Raw genomic sequence first — 17,087 nt, 5'->3', positions numbered from 1 at the left:
GCTCCTGTCATCTTCTGCTCCACTCAGCGCAGCACTTCGCCCGGAGCTGGAATCTTCACAGCGGCTCATTCGTTATGCGACTGCCTCCATCTGTCAGGGAGGAGGCTCCAGGTGTGCAGTCCCGTCTGACGAGCGGCGTGCGGCCGAGCCTCGCCGTTCGGCGACACAGTCCCGTCTCCCATCAGCTTTTAAGAAGCGCTGCTGCGATTTCTCTCCTGAGGGGCAACAGTGCCGCCTCGTATTTCTGGTATGCTTGAAGCAAACAGACGAAGCTCTGAGGCGGGAAAATGACGGCGGAGCGCCGCTGACAAATTGGGCCTGAGCTCACCGTCCAACAACTTTACAGACGCCTCACTGTGCCTGTTCGCCTGTTTGTTTCAGGTAATTTTACGATGTGAGTCTTTCATAATAAAAGCGTCAACGTGTGACTTCTGTGAACGCTCTGTTTGGACCAGGTTTACACTTCGTCAATTACTTCCTTATATGATCATCTGGTCACATCAGCACAGCATATAAAAGGCAGGAGGAGGGAAAAAAAAGATGAGTCTGGTGTCAAATTACACACAGGCTGCCTAATTATAACAGATATTTGAGAGCTGAATAAAGAGCTAGTATACGATAAATAAAATCTTTTTTTTAATCATTAAAAGAATCACGAAAAAGACACACTGAGAGGGTTAAAAGATTAAAATAAAAACCAGAAAGACAAGACATGAGCTTTTTTTGATTGTATCAAAAGTCTGTTCATATCAAAGTAGTTCACGTTAATGTAACACCAACATTTTCCTGTAAAAGACATAATATCAGTGAGTATTTCATCAGGCTGAAACCCGAACAGCGAAGCACTTTGTACCATCACAGAGAACTCTGCAGAATTTGAGGATGTTACGTAAGTCTGAATGAATGATTTCCTCACATTGTCACGGTTACCCAATTAGTGTAAGATAACCTCACAACGCACAGAGATTTCATTAACCGGAAGGATTCTGCTGTAAGTGAATCTGGCCAAACGTCTGAAGGCATTTTATCCCAGTAGATCTGACTTTAACCGTCAGTCGTCCAGCAGTCTGTGGTCTGCAGCTCTGGAGCCACACGTCATTCTGAGGCTTCCGCTAAATTATGCTTAGATATACAATTTATCTTTATTTGCATAAATAAACTACATTTCGCAAAATGTAATAGTTTATTAGTTTAAGTAAGCTGTGCAGTAACCGTGATTAATTATGGTCAATCAAGGTTAAATGAAGTTTAACTTGTAATATGCACAATTAACTATGATCATAAGTTTGATTGGGTAAAATTTGGTAAAGAAAAAAGTAGCTTTTAAAATGAGTAAAGGGGTAAAATTGGTTAAACAAAATAAAGTAACGGATATTAAATGGAAAAAGCCAAAACTGAAAAAAAGTCTGAAGTTGTTGAAAATTATTATAATCAATCTAAAATGCATCAGTTTGTAATAAAAAAATACAAAAAACTAAAAGAAAAATGTGGAAAAGATCAAACTGAAATAAAAAAAAACTAGAGCTAAAATAAAATAGAAGAATAAAACTTATTTCCTTTTCAGATGTAATGATTTTTTTTTTTTTGCCAGATTTTGCATGAATTTTTGAACAAAAACTAAAGAAATGTCCTTCATCAAACCAAACGATAACCTGGAAACAGCTATTGCGGCGTGCCCAGAGCGTCTCCTGTCTTGTGTTCTACTTTCCACGAGGTCAGAGGTCATGATTGGCAGTTCGGAGGTCATGGTGCCGAGACGCGGTATCTGTGTCAGCTTCCAATCACTCACCGAGCGTTTCATCCGTCAGGAATGTGACAGGAGCTGCCGTTTTGGAGATTCTTTCAGCAGAGTTCCTCATACAGCGCATGTTTACAGTCACTCACATTGATTAGCACAAAAAAAAAAAACCCTCAGAAAATAAGTTATTGGTTATTTACCTGCACTGAACGTCTTATTTGCCCGGATTTGTATTGAAAGTCCATCTATCAAACACATTCCTCCCTCTTTTATCTAATCTGACACCCGTCACACACACCCTCATAGACCTCAAGTCCATATTTACAATCAGGCCTCAGAAAAAACACCAGAAAAGTCCTTCTGACACATTTAAGTAGAATACAGCGAAGAGACACAGAGTTTCAGACTCTTTAACGACAATGTTTCAAAGTGAAAATGTGCCATTTTGTGTTTTAATTTCAGAACAATTTCACATTTACAAGGTAACGTAGTGAAACGTCGGGGTCTGCAGCCTTTAAAGAGACATTTTAGAGAATTTTCCACTAAATCAAATTTACTCGGAGCTGCTAAATAGGTTTAACCTTTAAAAAGGAGCCTGACAGCTTCTGGAGTTTCACACGTTCAAAAAGTGCATGTTTGGTTGCATTTAAGAAGTTTCAAACACCATTCAGGATGATGATCAGGATGAACACTTCAATACATTTTCACCTGTTTTTGTGCCTGATTTTAGTGGTTTCATCTCTTCTTTTCCAGCATTTTTCAGACATTTTATAAGTGAGGAGAAACACTACTGACTTCCTTAAAGCATTGTTTCACACAGAATTAAGAATGTTGAATATCAAATAAGACAATCAAAATTAAATCAGACATTTTAAATATTAATATGTGCTAGACTTAACACAAACAGGTAGAGAAAGGATTGAAATAACCAAAAAACAAAAACACTATTCAGAGGGAGACGTTATAGAGTCTCGAAGGAAGGATATTTTAATCATTTTAACCATTTTATCTTTTTTTAATCAGCTTTGCTGATCTTCTTTCTTTTAGAAACTCTTGCCATCTCAGCATTTGTTTTCATTGTAGTTATTTGGCCTTTATTTTACAGCCTTTTTCAAAAACCCAGTTACAGTAAGTAACTGAAAATAACTCTGGTGTGTAAATAAAATTAAAAAAAAAAGATAAAATGTCTATTTAGGTATAATTTTTCTTAACGCTTCAGGGGAGAGTCAAAGAGCCACATGTGGCTCCAGAGCCGCGGGTTGAACACCGCTGCTTTCGATGGAAAAGCCAGAAAGGCTAAAAACCAAGTAGTTTCTACATACAGAACGCTCTTCTTGTAGAAACACACCGACCTGACCGACTTCTGTCTGCGAATCTGAACCATTTCCTCAGCAGAGCAGCACTTCTTTCTTTTCCCCCTCAGAGCCACTTCTGGCTGCGCTGCTCCGCTCCGTGACCGGTTCACATGGAGAGTTTTGGGAGTGAAAGCGGCGCATCGAGGTGGCTGACGGCCAAATCCGGAGATGGAAGAACAAGCTTCGGTTTCCCTCCGCGGTTTGAAAACATCAGCGATACGGGATTCACTAACAGGGGACCCACATCTCAACTTCCCATCGACTCCTAGATTGAAATTTACATTGTTCCGTTTAAATACCAGGGTTTTCGCTTTGTTTTTCCAGTGTTCGTTCCTGGGTAAAAGTTAACACGTTCCAGGAAAAGCAGCTTCATGAATATGCGCCGTCACACACGGCTGTCTGCACCAACAACAAAGGAAGAAGACATTAACATTCCTGCACATGCTTCTTAACACACAGACACACACACACACACACACACACACACAAACGGTATTTTCTTGTTTTCTTGACGGAAAACAAGCTGTTCCTTCTATCTGACCATTTCATATCGAAAATGATGAACTTATCCAGGTTATTTATGGATGAAAGTGCAGCGACTTGTTCTGTAACTGCTGATCTGGTTAATAAGGACCAAGAAAGACGGCGGCGATCTGCCAGCAGCAGATGGTTCTAAGCTTTAATTTCCTGGTGTTGTGTTTGGTAAGTGTGCTTCCCTTCCTCACACGATCGAACTCTGAGATATGAATCCTGACATGCATTCCCAGATTAAACCTAATCCACCTCCAAATGAAGTGATTTGAACACATCTCAAACACAGGTTGTCCTGCAGGAGTCGTTCTGCCAGCCTGACCCGACGGTCAGAATCAATGAAGCCCCGATTACACAACAACATTTTGAAGTCAAAACTGAAAACCTTTGCGTGTTTTGGGTGTCTGATTACATGACAACGGCGCTGGGAGCCATTGGAAATGCAAAATGCTCCCCAAGACCAAAGTAAAGCTTTCCTCTGTACGTCATCCGCCAGTAGATGGACGACAGTCCATGATCCCCTGGGATTCGGCAGTTTTAGAAATGAAAGTCATCTGGCCGTCACATCTGGGCTCCTGAAACCTCAAATTTAATCTAACTGTAAACAATACCACACACACACACACACACACACACACACACACACACACACACACACACATACACACACACGCACACACTAAATAAACATGCATTGTGTTGTAGTCCTCCTCCTCCACTACTTACAAGTTGTTGAAATCAGCCTGAAGCTGTAAACGTAGCACACATAAGCGAGCATGCGCGCACGCACGCACGCACGCACGCACACGCACACACACACACACACACACACACACACACACACACACACACACACACACACACACACACACACACACACACACACACACACACACAGAAGTGAAGTCAGGAGTCCATGGAGATGAGAGGAGCTCCCGTTACCTCTGCGCCCACAGCGGGCCATCTGATACTCTGATACGAGGTTAGCTTCAGTCACCTCGGCGGTCCGGAGCGAACGGAAGCCCGGCGGTTCCTCCGGGCGGCGCTCTGGGCCAGACAATATCTCAGCACCGCCAGGAGTCGGCTTCAGGGGGGGCGGGGCCAGAGCGACACGCGTGGTTAACGCTGACCTTTGACACATGCAGTTGAATCGCTAAAGAAGTGTTTTGACTCGGATTCTGATGTTTGTTCTCTCCTTTCCTTCCATTGTCTGACGATGGAGTGTTGTTTGGCGGGAGGCCGATACCTAAAGCTATTACATGACTTTGATTCTAAATATAATCCATATTTACCATCTGCAGGCCTCGGTTCCCTGTAACAAAGACTGCAGACGGTTGGAGAACTTATTCCATTAACTGGGATTAATTACAGTCAGACTTGTGATCAGACTGAAGACAGATTGAAGCCATAATTTCCTCATATTTTAGAAATATTCGCGGTGGGGAAATTCTGTTTTCCTCCCAAAACCATGGCGTACTCTGGCCGACGAGCCCCGCTGAGTCTTCATCTGTGCACATTTGCCACCAAGTGAGCAACCGGCAGATGTAAAAAAAGACAGAAACAACATGAAAGCCTGGACGGAGCAGAGACTGGAGCAGGAAGAGACGGCGTCTGTTTAATGTGACGTCTGACGTGGAGAAGTGCTGACCACATGAAAGTCTCGCAGATAACGCCGAGGAGAGTCGCAGCAGCAACACACTCCCCCACCGGCTCACACAGTTCACACAACGGAAAGACAGCGAAAAACACCTCCGTTTGGGGAAACCGCAAATAACTTGCTTGATTAAAGAACTTTTTGTTTTGACAAAGTATTTAAAAAAAAAAAAGTGAATTTAGTTACTTCAGTGGGTTTTGTCCAGCTACTAAAGTTTCATCTCGTGTGTTGCACTTGCTCCTTCTGTAACGATCCACTGAAACAGCTTGAAAGAACTGGATAAATATTCATCATCCACAGTATCAGTCCACATACGACTCAGAGCTCTGATCCTAAACTCAAAAAATTAAACCAGCAACATCAGCGAATTTCAGCTGAAACTGTGAGTGTGAGGAGCCGAGAGCGAGGAGGGAGGCGTCCCCCCGGGGGACCCGCCGTCTGCGGCGGAGGGCCGGTAACAGAACCGTTACCCCGGCTGACCACAGCCAGAAGATCATCAACTGATCTGACACACCAATAAAACCTTCAGGACAGAGCCAGCTCACACTCACACACCGTTACTACGCTCCTTTCACCTAACAAACACCAGCAGACACACACACACACACACACACACACACACACACACACACACACACACACACACACACACACACACACACACTTCTGCAGGGCCCCTTGGAGAGTATTATATAACCTTACCCCCTGACATATCAAGTGATTTCATGCACCCAGAGGCAGGACAATTGAGCCATTTGTTCAGCCTGGTCAAAAATAGCCGCCTCCTTCAATGCCGTCTACTATTACTACCGTTACTACCTCCGCCTCGGCTTCGCTCTAATGAGCCGCGCGCTTCAAAAGCGCCACAATACATCAGCGGAGGTCAATACGACACAGCAGCAGGACAAAAGAGGTCAGCTCACCAAAACGCTACGGTGTAGCAGCGCGGTGCTCCGGGAAACTGCGACGTTACATTTTAGATTCCAGCTCGATACAGACTCAGATCTGAGAAACTCAGGGGACACGTTCATCGCAGTCTGACGTGAGCAGACCGGACTGGTAAAGCACAAGCTGCTGGCAGTTTGCCGTCTTTATCGGTCCTCAATACGTCTAAACTTTCTCTTTGCCCGAAAGCTTTGTCCCGTTTACACGGCGGAGTTAGAGCACTTTCAGAACGTTCCACCAAAAAGTTGCGCTTTTCAGTTACTTCAAGCAGCAGGTAAACAGAAAACACAACCAACGCTTCAGGATTTCAGGTGAAATCGTGGCTTTAAATGGGGCCTAAAATGCTGCAGGACTCCTCTGAGCTCAGGTCTCGGTGTTGTGTAATATCTGGTATTATCACAAAACTGTAGAATTCAAAGTGAATAAAATAGCAGTTACTTTTATCTAATATGACATGATGCAGTGTTTCTCATCAATTGATCCACTTCTAAATGTCCTGGAGTGTGAATGGAGCCTTCGTCCCAGGAGATTCTGCCATCGCCTAACTCACGGGAGTCAGTTTTAGCTATCAAGAAATGATTTTTCAGAACAGCCGCACAGTACACACCTGTTGCATTCAGGCGTTGTCAAGTAAATAAGAAATTCCACTACTTGAAGAGACCTTAACACAACAGTCACATCAACATCAGATAACCTGGGAAAATGTGAAATCAGTCCAACTCCAGTGTGAGGAAACAACAATACGACTCCTAAACATCCGGGGACTTCCTGTCTACTAAAACCACTTTTCAAGAACAAGACGCTGCGATAAGTCACTTTAGTGAGGAACCACGACCACTTAGAAATAACGATCTGTTAAATCCTCAGGAGCAAACCAAGCAAAGTGACTCACTACTGCCACATGATGCACAACCGTGGCACTGCCTGAATCTCACACGGTGCACCTTTAAAGGATTCTGCACTGTTCTTTTCTCTGGTCTTTTCCAGTTGAGCAGGAAGCAGCGACAAGACGAAACAAAGCACCGGCATCAGCTGACCCCTCCGTTTGGAAACCACAACCAGGAAGAGGATACATGATCTCCAGTCAGTGCAGCGACTACAATGAGGCCTGTTGTTATCGGCCCCACAAGTTTCTCCCTGCTGCGTTTCATGAAGCGAGGACAGGAAGACTTGCTTAGAGACTGAAACAAGGTCCTATTTTTATAATCTCAGGCTGGCTGGCTGGTTTCACTCGCCCGCCTGGAAAATAGAGCGTTTTATGACTTGCATGTGCCAACCGATTTCTTTAACCAAAGTAGTAAACAGGAAAACAAATATCATACCCAAACCAAATACAGATCATTTCTGTTTGTGCATGGTTAGATAGTTTTTAAATAGCAAAACTGGAATGACGTGCAGCTCGTCTGCAAGAATCAAGAGGGCAAATATCTCAACTGAAAAGTTCAAATGTGGCGTTATGTGGTCACTGCAGCAAAGCTCTCTGTTTACTGGTCAGTCTACATTCCCACCGTCGGCCTCCTGAACTTTTTGGGTCGTGACCTGACAAACGAGATCGCAGAGAGAAGAATTTGAAACGAGAGAGTCAAAGTAGAGCTGCTGTTCCTCCACGCTGAGTAGAAACAGACGAGGCCGGTCGGGCTTCTGACTCGGACACCCCGGGTCCCCTCCCATTAGAGGAACCTCCACCAAACTACATCTATAAGGCGCTGTCTCCGCACATCCAGGAGACGATCTCAGAGGAGCCAGAAGGAAAGATTTTTATGCGTCTTTCTTGGACAGTGGATGGAAGTCTTATTGGAACATTTTATTGACACAAGAATCCGACATCCAGAAGATGTCCCAGACATGTTTTGGACCACTTTTTGCTCAGTGGGTACCCCTCGAATGCTTGCACCCATAATACAGTATAATTGCACGACCATGTGCACCTGACGCGATAACGTAGGTATTTAATACGCTCTTTGGGGATTTCTTCAAATCAGATGTGGCCAGCATGGTTAGTGCTAGGTTTATGGTTAAAGCGTAATCCTAACCCTTACCTCGAGTGGTGTACTGTATTCCTGTACGTCTACAAAGAAATATTCAGTCACCAGTATTCCAGAATGGTTAAGACACCTTGACTGTGCGTCTGTATGTAAAATGGTATTTAAAAAAAGGCTTAATGCCACAAAATAACTTTCAAGTCGCTTCACTCTTCAGAAACATCGTTCTCCCACATCCAAGGGAAAAAAATGCATTGTCAATACTTTTTTTATTCACGCATAATTCTTAGATGCTTGTTCCAATAATAAAATGCGCTTCAAATAATCTCTCTTAAATCTCTTCTTAAAAAGAAGAAAAAAAAAAACCTAAGTGGAAACTGTCTTTTTCATGTTTGTGGAAAAACTTTGGTCGGGGGTATTTACAGACACACCGAGACACCACAGTACAAGAGGGATGTGATCCCGGCGGCCTGCAGGTCTTTTACAGCAGCCTGGGCAGTTTAAAGGGCCGTTTGAGCTCCGCAGGCTTTAAAACGCTGGTTTCACATGTTAGACACATCTGGGCCACACCGCTGCCAACCAGTCCGTCTGGCACCGGGCACCACGCTCTGCGGTGGAGACGACTCGAAGCCGGGCTGTGTGTGCAGATCGGTGTGTGTGTGTGTGTGTGTGTGTGTGAGGAAGGATTAGAGATTACACAGGAAAACAAAAGGAAACAGAGGCAGTGTCGGTTGTCCTGCGCGGACAACGTGCATCATGTAACCGGACCCCTGTGGCTGCGGCCATGACCTCACCGGGTTTTTTTCCACCCACACACATGTCACACACACACACACACACACACACACACAAACACAGGGCACAAAGTAGGTCCTTGGTGAGCATACACTCGGCGGAGCCTGGCACAGTGTGAGCCGGCTCCCATTCAGAGCGTCCTGCATTGTAATCCTACACAGAGTGATCGCAGAATGCTAATCTAAACTCAAAGGAAGGAGGCCGCAAAGCGCTGATGGCTTCTCATACACACAGCGGCCAACGCCATACGTGTTGAGCGCAGTTTCAAAAAGCAGCTGTTTGAGTGGTGCTTGTATAACGTCTGAGGTGATGGATGTGTGTGTGGGGGTGTGGATGTGTGTGTTTGGGGGGGGTGAATGTGCAGACACAGAGCTGCTGCGGTCACAATGGCAATCTGGTGTTTACAATGAAGGAAACTGAAGTGACATGTCTGTCACAGACTCAAACTTCCCTCCTGCCTCACAGCAGCAGTCAGGACCGATACTCACATTTCACTTATTACAGCTGCAAAAGTGAGTTTTAAATGTCTCTCACGCCGTAAATCCCAAAAATCTGCTTCATCTTAAAGCAAATTAAGGCTGTGTGCATCGATATGTGTATAAATCAGACCAAAAAAAGGTCAAAATTAAAAGGAGTAGATGAAATGTAAAACTATGGCCTCTTTTATCCAACAGTGTTTTGAAAATATCAAAGTTCACAAAAACAGAGGAGGTAGTTCACAACTGGTTCATGTTTGGAATGTCCTACATCTGGTGTCCTAAATGTCCCAGGTTGTACTTCCCAGTCCAAAATATCCATATCTGAAAGGTCTGTGTCCAAAATGTCCCATAACCACGGACATGGCCAGCAGCAGCACTTCAGAAAAGTCTTCCACCGTTTACACCAAGGCAGAGTTACAGCATTTTCAAAAAGTTCCACACTGGGAGTCGCTGCATTTTCCGTGGCTTCGAGCACTGTTGTCGTATAAACAAACCCAAAACGCAACGAAACTTTCCTGTCTCCATTTAAAAAACCTGTAAACAGGGCCTTAACACACGCTTTAAGAGCTGAGTGTCACGTTCACAGTCCTACAAGCACCTGCTCGTCGGACAGCGAATCTCAAGACAAAAACTCTTTGGGAAATCCGACATCAACCAAAAACATGTTTGGATTGTTCTCAACCTGTGTGTGTGTGGGGATCAGTTTTACACAGACGATGCTGCCATTTCTTATGAACTACTTTTTGAAGCTAATGTAGATAAATATATGGAGATCCATCAAATCTGTCTGCACTCCATCACTGTCAGTGAGACAAGAAGTCTGTCAATCAGACCCTGAAACTGTGTATTTGGGAGTTTTTCACTACAATACTTGCATATATGGTATCAAATCCTCACATTCTCACAACTGACCAGGTGCAGATCCACGTTTAACTACAACAAAGAGAAAGTAACTCCTTTTTCTGCTCATAGATCGATAGCTTACATAATCGGTTTTATATGTAACCACTTAAAAGCTTTAAAAACACATTTTAAATCCAGACGTTGTATAACTTTTAAACACATATAATCCAGATACTTTCCAGCTGTTTCTCACCAAACAACTCTAACCCTTCAACCTCCATTAAAAATGGGAAATCTCGTCCCTCAAGCACCTAAATTAGGAGTCAGCTGCTTCTTCTCTCTGACGTTGACATACATGCTTTTATGAGGAAACAGCAGAAAATGATACAGTGAATGTAAAATTAGATGAAAACAGCTTCACACCACATGATTTCATGGCTTATTTTTGGTTTTTAAAGTGCACGCTTGTTTCATTTGTGTAAAAAAATAATCGGCAGCATTTTAAGCTGCTTTGCTTGAAGAAATATACAAAATAATGGAAGTGAAATTCAAAAAGTGAAGTGAATCCATTTACTGTACAATAAACTGTCACGATAAGGAGGCCTTGTTATTTCGAGGGACTATTTTCACCTTAACAGTTAAATTTAGCTTTTCACACGTTTCTGTCGGTCCGCCTGACACATGATAAAACCACACCTTCAGAAAGCAGCAGCGGCGTCTTTCCGACACCTGTTCTGAGCTTTAGCTGCTCAGAACGGAGCAGCTCAGCTCACCGACAGCGGCGCGCTGGAAAAACTGCTCAAAGCACACATAAAGCAGACAGGATGCAGTCCTCCGGGCCCGGCTGGCTGCAGACTGGCAGCGTTTTTTCCACACCGATGTTTCAGCGCTGACGGCTTCACTTTTCAGAGGGCTTCATTCAAATATTACCAACAACCCACAACACAACTGCTTATTAAAGTTAAGTGCTGCCGCTCGGTACATTTTTCTGCGGAGGTTAAAAGTCCAACCTGCCACTTTTTGGAATCCGGCGTCGTGTCTGTGTGTCTTCAGGAAGTCACCAGAGGTCCTGAGTCCATCTGCAACATGCAAACACAAACACAAATAAGTTCATGGACACAATGCAAACTCTCTGAAGTGGCTCTGAAAGGCTCCACAGAGGATTTTACCATCAGAGGAAGTTAAAAACACACTGAGTGACTGAGTGCTCTTTTAAAGCTCGGCGTTAACAGTTTTCAGCGCCTGACGTCTGCGGCCGGGCCCGATCCGGGCCGCGGAGGTGATATATGGAGCACGGCTCTGATAGTTGACCCAGATCTGGATAGCGAGAGCTTAAACAAAAATGGATATGGCAGCTGTGGTCGCATTACCACAAAACACAGGAAAGCTCGGATTACATGACATACTGGTAGAGAACCGGGTTAAAAAAAAAGTGCATGTGATATTTAAAGGTCCCTGATATCATCTGCATATGTATGTTTGTGTGCATGAGTGCGTTTGTTGGTTGCATCTTCAATTCCCCATCTCCCCCTTTGCATCTATTGAAGTGACTCAACCATAAATGAGTCTAAATGGAAGATAAATGTTTGCATGTCTTCTGTCTGCAGTGGTGAGTGTGTGTGTGTGTGTGAATGAGTGAATGCAACAATTTAAAGGGTTTTCTGTAAAGATAAAACAGTAAAAAATTACATTTAAAAACCACCCAGTAGGTGAATTCATGTTATATGTTGAAGCTGTCTGCAGGATGGAAATGAAGCTGAAAGAATCAAAAAGCATGAATTTCTGTGCATCATACTGTAAATGTATCATTATCACGATATCAACATTTGTTATATATCCTGAAATGTGAAAGAGAAGTCATTGCAGTCATTTCATAAAGATTAGGGACTTTTAATCTTTTGTTGCACCTTAATAGTTTTATCACAGGTTAGAAGAACTAAAATCAAGAGTAAAATGCAGCTGCAGACACGCATCTCTATTTGTGTCGATTGGAGCAACAGAAGGAACACCGGTAGTTCGAAACATGAATCCCAAAGCACAAAGACGTTCGCTTTACTGACTTAAGTGGCGGTAGCTGAGCATAGTATTGCTCATGTGGAGGTCGGGACAGGTGCAGGGACTGAAAGTGGCCCTCAGGCCCAGTGTGCAGGAAATGCATGGAAGACGATGTTATGTCCCTGAAGGATCCACTTCGAAACATTACTACTTCTTGGTCTCGGGCTGAAATACATCTCAACTTTACTAGTAAACTATGAAACATCCAGAACCCCGAGGTCCTCGGGAAGAGGTTTTCTGAGTGTTTCAGAGTCAGAAGAAAGGAGGTGAAGTTCATCACCTGTGGAACAAACTCCCTGCTGACACACTCTTTCAAATCAGGTCTTACTCAGGATTTCCATTATTCAATAGACTTTACTTATTCTATTAAAGTTATCCTAATGAATCTCTTTTTCATGCCTTTCTTAAGCATTTATTGTATTCCCCCTATTTCCTTGTCAAACACTGTAATAAGTTGCTTTGTGTCTGAATGTCTTGCTTTACAACAGGGATGTCAAACAAACTGCTCACAAGAGTCCAATTGTAAAGATTTCAGAGGAAATATTGATTTTTGAACTTTGTAGAACTTCTTTGGATATTTCACTGTATTTTTCACCAGATGTTATCTCCGTGCCACCACAAATAGAAACTTTAGTTTGAAATTCAAGGCTCTTGTGGCACCAGTTTACCTGTCTGACTCACAAGATGAAATTAAACTGTATGTAAATTCAGAAAAATATAATAGAAGTTTGTGGCTCAAAAAACTTGACTTATTAAGGCAAACGGGAAAAGCATGCATAGTTTCCATTATTTTCCCTTATAGAAACACAACAAATAGGAAGAAGAGGTTAAATGTAGTAATATGAGACACTAAACGGCGTTAAAAGTAATAAAATATTCAGTAAAGTGTAACTAATTCAGTTTAAAATTGCTGCTTTTACACATCTGTGCAGATGAGCAACATTTTAACCCTCTGACTCAAACTCCATGTGAAGGAACACAAACAAGCAGGTCGAGCCTCCTCCAGCTGTTTCCTACCTCTGGAAGGCTCGAGCGCAGATCCACCGCCGCGCGAGACGTAGTCCCGGGAGAATCACGCGCTCCCCGCGGGAAAGCGAACGAGAGCGAGAGAGGGAGGGAGAGAGAGAGAGACAGAGAGCGCGAGAGGAAGTCCTCCAGGGGGGACGGAGAGAGCCAGAGGGGGGACGGAGACACCGAGAGCCGCTCCGCTGCTGCTGCTGCTCTCCGGAGGAGCAGAAAGACACTGAGTCCCGGAGAAGAAAGTCCGTCCCCCCTCCTGTCCTCCGGTCCCTCCACTCTGCCTCCTGCCTCCCCCTGCCGACAGAATATACCCACCAAAAATAGACTCACAGGACCCTTTCACGGCCTTGGTGCTTTTATTCCCCCCCCCCCCCCCCCCCCCCCCCCCCCCCCCCCCCCCCCCGGACCCCCCAGACCCCTTCACCCCCTAACATAACTCATCCTGACAACTTTGTGTTTTTCAAGGAGTTTGTGGAAAATAAAAGAAAGTGGCTCCACCTGCTGTCAGAAAACTCTGAATCACTGTGAAAAGAAGGTGGCCCCCACCCGAAGGGCCAAAGCCACCCCAAAGGCCCCCAAAGACCACCTCAAGACCCCCAGAAGACCCCAGATAGATCGGCCTTGCCATTTTTATTGACACTTTCACACCATGGTTGGAATAACATGCTGAGCAAACACGATTTAAAACATAACACATAAAACAAGATAAGAAGCATAAAACACAACTAAAACACAGATATATAAAGAAAAACATAAAACTATAAAGTAAAACCATATCAGGGTGGAAAACCTGTGAAGGCAGATCGTTCCACGTTTAATGAGCAGCAGATATAAAAACTGTATCATGAGCGCAAGCATAAAAATTTAATTTGAATAAATCTCTATTCTGCATCCTGTTTAATTGTCCTTGAATTTTTGCTAAACTCTAATACAGGGGTGTCCTACATAAGGCCTGTGGACCAAAACCAGCCATCAAGAGGCTCCAATTGGGCGAAAAGAAAACTTGAATGAATTTTAAACTAAGTTTCTTCAGTAGCCGTCCGTTGACACTGCAGTGGGAGCCGGCGTCTTTTTCCCCCAGTTTACATGAGTCATTTTTAAAAAGTTGAGCTCTCAGCTCTTGTCACGCAAACAGACCTTAAACAAAAATTATTTTTTTAAAACCACTCTAACAGCAAAGAAGAAGAAATTTGCAAAGAAAATTGCACATGCTGCTAAACACACACACACACACCACACACCACACGCACTTTTGTGTTGCTACGGTTAATTTTGAAGAAGGAAAATCCCCCAAATGGATCATTTGAGTCATGACATTCTTTCAAAATGCTGAATATTTCCAAATCGTTTGAGATCAGCAGCATGTCGTTTTCCTTTCCTGATAAAGCAGGACTGAAACGTTCTTATCTTCAGTGTTTTTAATGCCAAGTGAGGACTATTGTAATGAGAGGGGTTAAGATAACCTTGAAGGATTGTTCATGTGTTTGGTTTACACCTACAAATGTGTGAAAAATTATCTTCTTTGCTAAACTTTACTAGCAATAAATAAAATCAAGAGTATGAGTAGAAATTGAAATTGTATAAAGTTGATGCACATCAGTGTTAGAATAAAGAAACACCTTTATTTCATCCTTTTATCTTTTTAATGACTGCTATCCTGCACATGCTAATTTATCAAATGATCCGATTGAATGCAGCTAAAGCAGCTTATTACAGCACAGAACCACGTTATCAATCACTCTTCTATATTGATTCAAGTGTAAAAGATATGAGACGCAGCGTCATTACATGTCATTTTGGAGGAGTATATAACATATATAAAAAATCATTAAAGAGCAGGGGATTATATGCATGGACTTATTAAGTTCTCTATCCAAGTAAAGCCAGCAAGTGAACTTTCTAGCATAAAGCCTGCTTTGCTCCATGTGTGAATACTTTGTTTGGGCTCAATCTCAATGTCATATGTTGTTAAGCCGCTTGTATAACAGCTTTACTGGGAGCGCTTACTTTCAGTCCGCCGCATGGCCCGAAACCGACGCAGAGTGTGTGTCATGTATAGGACTGAAGCTGTGCGCACCGCCGTTCATGCGGTGCAGGATTATTGGTAGGAAAACCAAGTTACAAAACAAACCCAGCCATGCACGGCGCCGGCGGAGCGCTTTACCCGCACAGCGCCGGCGCTGCAGATCGGCTTCAGATATCTGCCACCTTCCAACGTCCAGTAAGGTAAAGCATGCTTCCTGTCACGCTCACCACCACATATTCCCAACATGTGGGGGGGAAAAAGCGAAGCCATGGTGATTTCGGTCCCTCTGATTCATGCACGATTCCTTGACACCAGGAAAATAATGTTGGTCCTGTTAGAAGGATGGCAGAGACCAACCGCCTCCGAAAGAGGGAATAAAGTTTAAATGCGTCAAGAAAGGCATTTTTCATCACAAGATGCTTGAGGTGTTCCGGTGAAATTAAGTCCCTTCCAATCGTCGTCCATTCATCTGGGCAGGATTTATTTAAGTTAGACACACACACTCTCACGAAACATCCACCCACGCACAGGGAGAATGTGCAAATAGCTCTCAAAACAGCAGCACAACACAGAAACAACCCACTGTGTTTCTCAGTGTGATGCACAAACCGCTAATCATTAACCTAAAAAAAAAAGTCAAGATCTCATCCTATAAAATTCTAAATTCTGCCATAAATATGGGCAGACGATAAGGACCATGTGCGCTTGGTAGATGATTCCCTCTTGTAACAATGCTCCTGCCCATAAATCTTATAATATTATAAAGCTATTTACATTCCTGTAAATAGTGCCATATTGACACACCATGCATTTGTGGGATCTTCTCAGCGTGTTACAACCCTGCACTCAGTCTCAACAGCCCGGGGTTTCCAAACCCCCTCATCTTTGGTTCATAGTTTGAATCCGTTTTGTGTAATAGTTTGATATCTGAGTTTCTGCATGATTCAAAAGCTCTCTCCATTTCCTTAATCCTCTGTTACACATCAACAGAGGAACTCAACAGGAGAAAACTGAGGCAACAGGGCCGAGAGCAGACGCCAGCAGTTCCTATAAAACCCGGGATGTGGTGAAAGGTAAGTGGCCTTTTACCACCTTTGTACGCTGACATGATCTTAACAAGCTTGAGTCATAACAGCCTTTTACAGGCGGAATCAGTCAAAGTAAGAGTCCAAACGTCACAGTAAAGGCTTCTGGTTATTGGTTGCGTTTGTTTTCCCCGGTAATGATGACAGACCGGAGGGGGGGGGGGGGGTCGTACGTCTGGCCGCTCTGTAATTCGCTCAGCGCTGCAGCGCCTCCCGCTTTCTACTGGGAATCAAGGCCGTAAATCCCGAGCGGCCCTCAGACATGGCGAGTACAAATGTGGGCTGGCGGCTGTCAGCCCACCCTGTGCACGGCGCTCTGGCCACGTCTGCGCATGAGGAAGTAGCACATCCTGTCTGAGCGAGCGACGGTTTCAGCGTGGATGCAGGACCATCGCACTCCGAACCAGTGAAAGAGGCTTCCAGACACACACTCTGCAGACACACACTCTCTCAAAGTCACGTCACGGGAACTCGATGAAACTGCGTCCGACTCAAGGCCCCCCGAAGGAGTTCGCCATTTAAACTATGTGTTAAACCGCCATTACAGGAATTTTCAATCTCAATCAAAAATGTTTGTAA

General features: G+C 43.8%; 1 protein-coding gene across 2 annotated transcripts in view; it reads right to left on the bottom strand.

The window, feature by feature from the left end:
* Positions 1-17,087, bottom strand: part of hdac7a (histone deacetylase 7a) — a 61,299-nt gene that overhangs the window by 32,853 nt on the left and 11,359 nt on the right. The window contains exons 1-2 of one of the 2 annotated variants that reach the window (XM_030118761.1): positions 13,395-13,572; positions 11,333-11,401 (exon numbers count right to left, since the gene is read on the bottom strand). The gene's annotated coding sequence lies outside the window, so the exon portion shown is untranslated. Of the gene's footprint in view, positions 1-11,332; positions 11,402-13,394; positions 13,573-17,087 lie in introns of those variants that run through there. The other variant, XM_030118762.1, reaches the window with a different exon arrangement.

This window comes from Salarias fasciatus, chromosome 20 (assembly GCF_902148845.1).
Source record: "Salarias fasciatus chromosome 20, fSalaFa1.1, whole genome shotgun sequence".
Taxonomy (NCBI): Eukaryota; Metazoa; Chordata; class Actinopteri; order Blenniiformes; family Blenniidae; genus Salarias; species Salarias fasciatus.
The sequence above is the reverse complement of the archived record's forward strand: the minus strand, read 5'-3'. Positions and strand labels throughout refer to the sequence as shown.